The sequence below is a fragment of the Rhinopithecus roxellana genome, chromosome 19 (assembly GCF_007565055.1).
Source record: "Rhinopithecus roxellana isolate Shanxi Qingling chromosome 19, ASM756505v1, whole genome shotgun sequence".
Lineage (NCBI taxonomy): Eukaryota > Metazoa > Chordata > Mammalia > Primates > Cercopithecidae > Rhinopithecus > Rhinopithecus roxellana.
Window position 1 is genome coordinate 43,496,937 of NC_044567.1, and position 8,125 is coordinate 43,505,061.

General features: G+C 47.8%; 1 pseudogene; it reads right to left on the reverse strand.

Moving 5' to 3' along the window:
- Positions 1-1,541: 1,541 nt before the first annotated feature.
- LOC104672426 lies at positions 1,542-3,800 on the reverse strand (annotated as a pseudogene).
- Between the last annotated feature and the right edge of the window lie 4,325 nt (positions 3,801-8,125).

Sequence of the window (8,125 nt, forward strand, 5' to 3'; positions counted from 1 at the left end):
TGAACCTGGGAGGTGGAGCTGGCAGTGAGCCAAGATTGCACCAATGCACTCCAGCCTGGGCAACAGAGCGAGACTCCGTCTCAAAAAGAAAAAAACAAAAACAAAAACAGAAACAACTTGCCCTTGTGGAGAAGCATTCTACTGGGGAAAACAGACAATAAACACATTGATAAATAAAACATATGTCAGAAAGGGGTAAGTGGTGCTCAGAAAAATAGGACAAAGGATCCGAAGTGCTGGTTGTTGCAATTTAAAATAATGGGGTCTAGAAAACCACCCTGAGAAGGGCCAGTGGAGCTATGCCCAGCCTGTGGTATCCTTCCTCAGGCAGGGGACTATACCCCCAGCTTACAAGCCTTTTCAAGGCACCTTCAGGGTTTGAGCCCAAAATGTACTGCACATTAAGTGTTATTGATGGGTTTGTGGAAATCTGCTCTCCCTCAGGCTCTGATGAAACTTTTCTAACAGGAGACTGAACTCAGGACTGGGCATGGCTCCCTGCACATAGTAAGTCCACAGCAAATGTGTGTGGGGTGAGTACTGTCTTCTTTATCCTCCCTTTTTCTACTCCAGTCCAGGTAGACTGTGTATCTACCCACCCAATTTTGCTGTTTCTGGCACCCTTAGTGGGTCTTGCCTGCTGCTCCTGCTTGAAATCATTACCCAGAGGTCTGTGTGTCAGCTCCAGAGAGATGTGCCTGGTGCTCCTTTATCTCAATACAATTCCCCCACCTCCAGGCTCCAGGGGAAATCCTGAGCTAACTTTGGTCTTTCCTAAACTCCACACTTCCCTTTGGGCACCTCTTTCCCCATCCTCTTTCCCCATTGCAGGGCTCTCTTTCAGAATTTGCTTTTTGTTGTTGTTTTTTGGCAGATGTGCACTAATCATGCTTTATTTAAAAACAAAAAAATTGTCCGGGAGCGGTGGCTCATGCCTGTAATCCCAGCACTTTGGGAGGCCGAGGTGGGCAGATCACGAGGTCAGGAGTTCGAGACTAGCCTGACCAACATGGTGAAACCCAGTCTCTACTAAAAATACAAAAAATAAAATAAAATGAGTCGGGCGTGGCATGTGCCTGTAATTCCAGCTACTCAGGAGCCTGAGGCAGGAGGATTGCTTGAACCTGGGAGGCAGAGGTTGCATTGAGCTGAGATTGCGCCACTGCACTCCAGCCTGGGTAACAGAGCAAGACTCCGTCTCAAAAAAAAAAAAAAAAAAAAAAATTAAAATAAATAAAAACAAAAAACAAAATACAATCCATGTTGAAATTGATGAGTGTAAGTTAAATGGTGGTTTTTAGGCTGGACCCATGATTTAAGCTGTACCCATCCAGCTCAAACTGAAAAAAAAAAATCATTTGAATGTTAAAGCAATTGTCCAGAGTCTTGAAGAAGAAACCAGGCAGGAAAATGCCAATAATGATGATTGGCAAAATCAAAATCGAAAACAAAGAAACTGTTTATCAAGCTGCCAACAGACAAAGAAATCTTGCATGGAGACTACAAGTCTGGAGTTTCTGGGATGAAATTGTACAGGAATCTCAGTCTACAGTTTCCTCAACCGCTGTGGAGACGGAGCTGTCACTGAATCTGACAGAGCCCTGCACTCCCCAGTCTGCTGACCCTTCCTGTAATCCGGTCTTTACTGCAGCCTGAGGAACTGTTTCAACCTGCTCCTTTTTTATCTTCTTCTTTGGCACAACCTCAGTGGACTTCTCTGATTCAGAACGAGTTCTAATTGATCTTGTCTGTTGCTTCTTTTCTGCTGAGCCTGTAGAACCAGATGTTGCTTCAAGAGATGATATACTCTGCGTTGGCTTTTCATTTCTCTGATTTGGTCTAGAAATTATAAGCCTCTCTTGCCCCCTGACGCTTATTTCTGTTTTGTTACCAATTCCCTTTGTTGAATAAACAAATTGATTAATTTCCCTTCCTCTGTAGCTTTCTGAAGAGCAAACACTTGTTCAATTTTCACAGCTGGAGACATGTTACAATTCTGCAAATCCAGGCTCCCTTTGTGCATTGTAATGGAAGCTGGTAGGATTTCCTTGCTGCCACAGTTTTCCAGGCTATTTTAACAGGAGGTGGCTCTTCCTCGTCCACACTTGTGTGCTGCCTCTGGCTGTGTCTCCGAATGTCAGTACTTGAGAGTGAGGAGGCCATCTCCCCTGCATTGGTCTGTTCTGGCTGAGTACAAAGCACAGATCTTGGTCATCAGGTTTTTTTTAACTTTGGCTTTGGAGACAACATTCTTTTTTTTTTTTTTTTTTTTTTTTTTTTTTTTTTTTTTTGAGAGGGAGTCTCACTCTCTTGCCCAGGCTGGAGTGCAGTGGTGCGATCTCTGCTCACTGCAAGCTCCGCCTCCTGGGTTCATGCCATTCTCCTGCCTCAGCCTCAGGAGTAGCTGGGACTACAGGCGCACACCACTAGGTCCGGCTAATTTTTTTGCATTTTTTTTTAGTAGAGACGGGGTTTCACTGTGTTAGCTAGGATCTCCTGACCTCGTGATCCACCCTCCTCGGCCTCCCAAAGTGTTGGGATTACCGGCGTGAGCCACGGCGCCCGGCCCCAACATTCTTTTTTGCTTGGGATAAACCCTCTTCAGGTTGTTTATCAATATAGATAAAAGTATGCTATTCTATTCTTTCTTCTCAAGTCATTTTCAATGCTTTCTCTGCATGGGCAATGCCAAAATCCCATTGAGCATGTTCTCTCTGAGGTCAGGGTTTCCGAATCTTTTGTTTCTCAGAGTGATTGCTGGCTTGTTTGGTTGCCTCAGCCAGTAATTCTTCGTACTGCTTATGATCTTTATACTCCTGTACCCATTTTTTATGAACCCACGCCCTCTCTGGCTGTTTGCTAAAACACTGGACATGATATTCTCCGGCACCTCTTGTGTTAATTTTGGTATGAACCTCAAGCTGGGGATCACTTGAATCCATACAAGGTCACCACGGATAGGTTCCCACCTTGGACCACACAAGATCACCAACCTGAAATTTAACACCAGTAGACATTTCTGTTGTTGGAACAGAAGACAGTATTGGCTGAACTGGGGCTTCCTCTTTTAGTACTGGATCTTCCCTTGGTTTTTCTGATATGGTGTCAACCCTCTCATTTGGTCTATTTTGTTCCTCTGGTTCTAATTTGGGGATTTTGTGTGACTTGCGCTCTTCAGATCTTGATGAGTCATGCTTTTTGGGTTTTTTCCTCTTTTCTTTTCTGCTTTCATGCTTTGACTTCGTGTACTTCATTTGCCTGTACTTCATTTAAAAGGTCTCCACAAAGGGAAGATTTGAACAATTCCCTGCCATTCTGGATAGTTTTGGTTATTTTTAGTTTAACTTCAGGTGAGCCAGTCTTCTTTGGAATCACAGTTTGTGGTACTGAAGGAGGGGAGTGGTGGCTGTGGAGGGGAAGGTTTTTCTAGAATTTCATGTGGTCTTGTGTTTAGAATTTCTGAATGGTAATAGTCAGTGGGGCTAAAAGTTTCTAACTGCACCAAAGCCATTGGCTGACCCATTAGGATATCGATTATACGACTGGTATTTGGTTTGAGTTTCATGCATGCTGATTGATGGTAGGTAGCCATTTGTGAGTGAAGGAAGATGTGTTGTAGGTGAGTACTGAAAGCTTTGCTGCAAGGTAGCTTCATATGGTGTCTGGCCACCATTTTCAGCAATGTCACTGTTGTTATCAAAGGCATCCTCCTGATGGATGCTGGTGGAGTCAATGAGTTGAGGTGGTTGTTGAACTGTGTTTCCCATGATCCCTTGCATGAAAGATAAACAGAAATCCATTGTTCTGCTCCAGCATTTTTTTTTTTTTTTTTTTTTTTTTTTTGAGAAGGAGTCTCACTCTGTCACCCAGGCTGGAGTGCAGTGGCCAGATCTCAGCTCACTGCAAACTCCGCCTCCCGGGTTTACGCCATTCTCCTGCCTCAGCCTCCGCAGTAGCTGGGACTACAGGCGCCCGCCACCTCGCCCGGCTAGTTTTTTGTATTTTTTTAGTAGAGACGGGGTTTCACCGTGTTGGCCAGGATGGTCTCGATCTCCTGACCTCGTGATCCTCCCGCCTCGGCCTCCCAAAGTGCTGGGATTACAGGCTTGAGCCACCGCGCCCGGCATTCTTAACTTTCCCTTTCTCTCATCGGGCCTTCAGCTTGTCCCGTTCTAACGCCCTGGCCGTGTCAATGCAATCACAGGAGGGACACGGAGATCGAGGACGGCCACAGCCGGGTCAGGCCAGGCGTGCTGCGGCAGGAGGAAGCCTCGGGAGGTGGGGTGGGAAGGGGAGGCCGAGAGACTGGGGTCGCCGCGCCCCCGCTGCCGCCAGAGAGGAGCCTACGTCTGGCAGCCCGGCCTGGGCAGCAGGGTCCTCGACGCTCGGCTGGGAAATCGCACGCCTCTTCGCGGCGACCTGTGCACAGCCCGTGGGCCTCCGCCGCCGTGCTGGCAGCCACCGCAGCGCACAAAGCCCCCTCACCCGGACTCTCGGGGTGCCGCCGTCAAATCCTCAGCCGCGGCGCCTGCCGGGAAGCGCAGTCCCGCGTTCGGGGCGATGGGGCCCAGGAGGAAGCGGCGAGTCAGCAGGGCGGAGGAAGCGGGGGCGCGAACCACGAAGGCCGGCGGCCGCGAGGGTCTGGAGGACAAAGGAGAAACTAGGCGAGAGGGCTTAATTGCTTTTTTTTTTTTTTTTTTTTTTTTTTTTTGACAGAGCCTCGCACTGTCGCCAGGCTAGAGTGCAATGGCGCGATCTGGGCTCACTGCAACCTCCGCCTCCCGGGTTCAAGCGATTCTCCTGCCTCAGCCTCCGAGTAGCTGGGATTACAGGCGCGCGCCACCACGCCCAGCTAATTTTTTGTATTTTTAGTAGAGATGGGGGTTTCACCATATTGGCCAGGCTGGTATCGAACTCCTGACCTCGTGATCCACCCGCCTTGGTGTTGCTCTTTTATAACTCTTTTTACCCTGGCACCAAACTAGCATTTAGGGGAAAAAAGGAAAAATCAACAAAAACAAAACAACAACAAAAAAACTCTATCAGTCATTTGCACATTAGTTGGAAATAATTTAGACCAGTGTGTCTCTTTTTTGCAGAACACATTCAGTCCTCTCTGATTATTAGAAGGAAGGTTCACCTTTTGATCTTGGTTAAAGAATTTCAGGCTAAATTTCTGGGGAGGGGATGTATTTCAGGTTCCAGGATCCCAGAATTGCTCTGCACGAGTCACAGCCATCCTTCCCTGCAGCCTCTGTTGGCTGCACTGTGTCTGCTATTCCTTTAAGAGTGGTTTTGGCAGAGGCCAGGCTGAGCTCTTACTAGCTGCTTACAACAGAACAAGCGAATGTGAAAAGTCTTAAACATTCAGCCTTCTGGTCAGAGGAAATCCCAAAATCAGCATGGCTCAGGATTTTAAGTGCCCCATAGAGTGTCCAAGAGAAGAAACCTAGGAGTCTAGGGTCTTTCAAAACCCCAAAGTTAAAATCTTTCATTAACCCTTCCTGGCTTGGGATTTTAGGCAGCCTTTTGGAGGCCTCCCTTGCCTGGCACACTTGGCCATAAACCCATTCATTCAGCCCTACTGATTTAGTGCCCATTATGTGCCAGGCAGAGGAAAAGTAGAAATGGTACAATCTATCTTCAAGGGGCTCAAAGTCTGCAGGAAACAGACTAACAAATTAGAGCACAAGGGTGTGCTGGGTGTTATAATAGCAGTCTGGGTTGCTGTTGAGAAAATACAGAGGAGGGTACCACCAGGGAGCTTCTATGAGTTGAGCTGAGCCTTGAAGGTTGAAGAGGCATCTCTCACATAGAGAAGATGAAATAGTGCCCTGAATATATACTACGAATGAAAACACCAAGTACTTACCGAGCTCAGATTGGTAACATACATGAATAGAGTAGGTGAGTAAAGTAGCAGGGATTGTTGGCAGTCGTGGGAAAGTGGAAGGCCCTCGTCCTGCCTACAGGGCTTCTGCTGGAAAGACAACCTGGCCTAGATTCAGCCTCCATTTGCCCCTTCTGCTAGGTGCTTTTGTGCAGTGCACAACTCACACAACCTCACGTGGCTGCCCTGCCCGGCCATCAGCTGCTTGTTGCCATACTGAAAAAGAGGGTTTGGTTTTGCCTCACTTTCCTTTTTCAATAGAAACCGGAAACCTGAATTTTTATGTAAAAATTTCCAATTTGTCAAATGCCATTGAAGCCAAACAAAAATCCAGCCTCAGGCTGGATCCACCATAGAGTTTCAGTTTGCAGCGCCGATGGGAACCAGTTCCCTGGGCACATGCTGCTCTCTCTCCTCCATACCACACAACACAGTCCTTTGCTGAGATTTGACAAGGGAGACACAATCATAGATGAAACCCCCTACAGCTGCTGCAAAGCCCTTCAGAAAGATGAGACTGGCCTCTGAACCAGAGGAAAGCAACGTGGGGCTGTACAACAGCAGTCAGCCTGTGAGACTGATGGGTACAGCTTTAATTTATCGGTGCACCTTGTTTGGAGAAAGCTTCCCTGCCCTCTTGGCTGCCCCCACCTCCAACCCCTCCTGTTTTGCTAATGATAAATGACAAGCAGTAGACATTTATTAATTAAACCACCCGCTGTAGCCAGTGGTAAAACCCAAGGCCACATGCAGGGGAAGCATTCAAAGCATTCCTGCTGCCCCTGCCCAGGGCGCAGGCCCCAGGGTTATCCTTTGCTGGCGAGAGCAGGCCACAGCAGCCACAGCCTCACACAACGGGCCTTCCTAGGATCTGTCTGGGTTCTGGCTGATAAATGGAAATCACCTCCATGGGCCACACAGTAATTACACTCCTGGCATTCTTTTGACAAAAAAAAAAAAAAAAAAAAGTTCCTCGTGGGACATTCCCACAAGCTGCTGAAGGTCTGGGACCTGCAAGCTCCCAGCTGATTACCAAGGAGTTTTTGAAGTTGGCCTTGACTGAGGATCAAAGGAGGATGGGAGTTCAGGGAATGAGGGTGGGGGTGGGAAATGCCTTAGAATTAAGTTGATCATGGCCTGTTGCGGTGGCTTATACCTCTAATCTCAGTGCTTTGGGAGGCTGAGGTGGGAAAATCACTTGAGCCCAGGAGTTTGAGACCAGCATGGGCAACATGGTGAGACCTTTTCTTTTTTTTTTTTTTTTTTTTTTGAGACGGAGTCTTGCTCTGCCGCCCAGGCTGGAGTGCAGTGGCCGGCTCTCAGCTCACTGCAAGCTCCGCCTCCCGGGTTCACGCCATTCTCCTGTCTCAGCCTCCCGAGTAGCTGGGACTACAGGCGCCCGCCTCGTCGCCCGGCTAGTTTTTTTTTTTGTATTTTTTAGTAGAGACGGGGTTTCACCGTATTAGCCAGGATGGTCTCGATCTCCTGACCTCATGATCCGCCCGTCTCGGCCTCCCAAAGTGCTGGGATTACAGGCTTGAGCCACCGCGCCCGGCCTGTGAGACCTTTTCTTAACAAAAAATTTAAAAATCAGCCTGGTGTGGTGGCACATGCCTGTGACCCCATCTACACGGGAGGCTGAAGTGCAAGGATTGCTTGAGTCCAGGAGGTTGAGGATGCAGTGAGCTGTGTTTGCACCACTGCACTTCAGCCTGGACAACAGGAGACCCTGTCTCCAAAAAAAGGTGATCATTTGGTTGTTTAGTCTGAAGCACCCACATTTATTTCCCCAGGACTGAGATGGGCAGAGAGATAAAAGCAGGCCTTGAAGGCTCATTTATTTATATTTCTATTGTTTATTTGTTCACTGATGTACCCCAAATACCTAAAACAGAGCCTGGCACATAGTAGGTGCTCAGTAAATATTTGTTGACTGATTAGCTGGAGATGTGTTCATGTCAATTCTTAACAAAAGCAGTAATCAGGAGAAATTCCTAATTAAGGTCCTAGAACCAGTGGCTTCTAATTGTTTGTTGCCACAGGATTGTAAACACGTTGAAGATGAGGCCAGTGTCTTACTCAATTGACTGTCCCCAGAAGCAGGCACGATGCCCAGCCTAGGGCCTACACGCCGTGGTTTCTCAACAATATCAATTGTCTGAATGACTCAGGGGTAAACCATTTTTCAGTGCTGGTTCAGGCAGAGCCCCACTGGGATGTGACCTGCACACACTC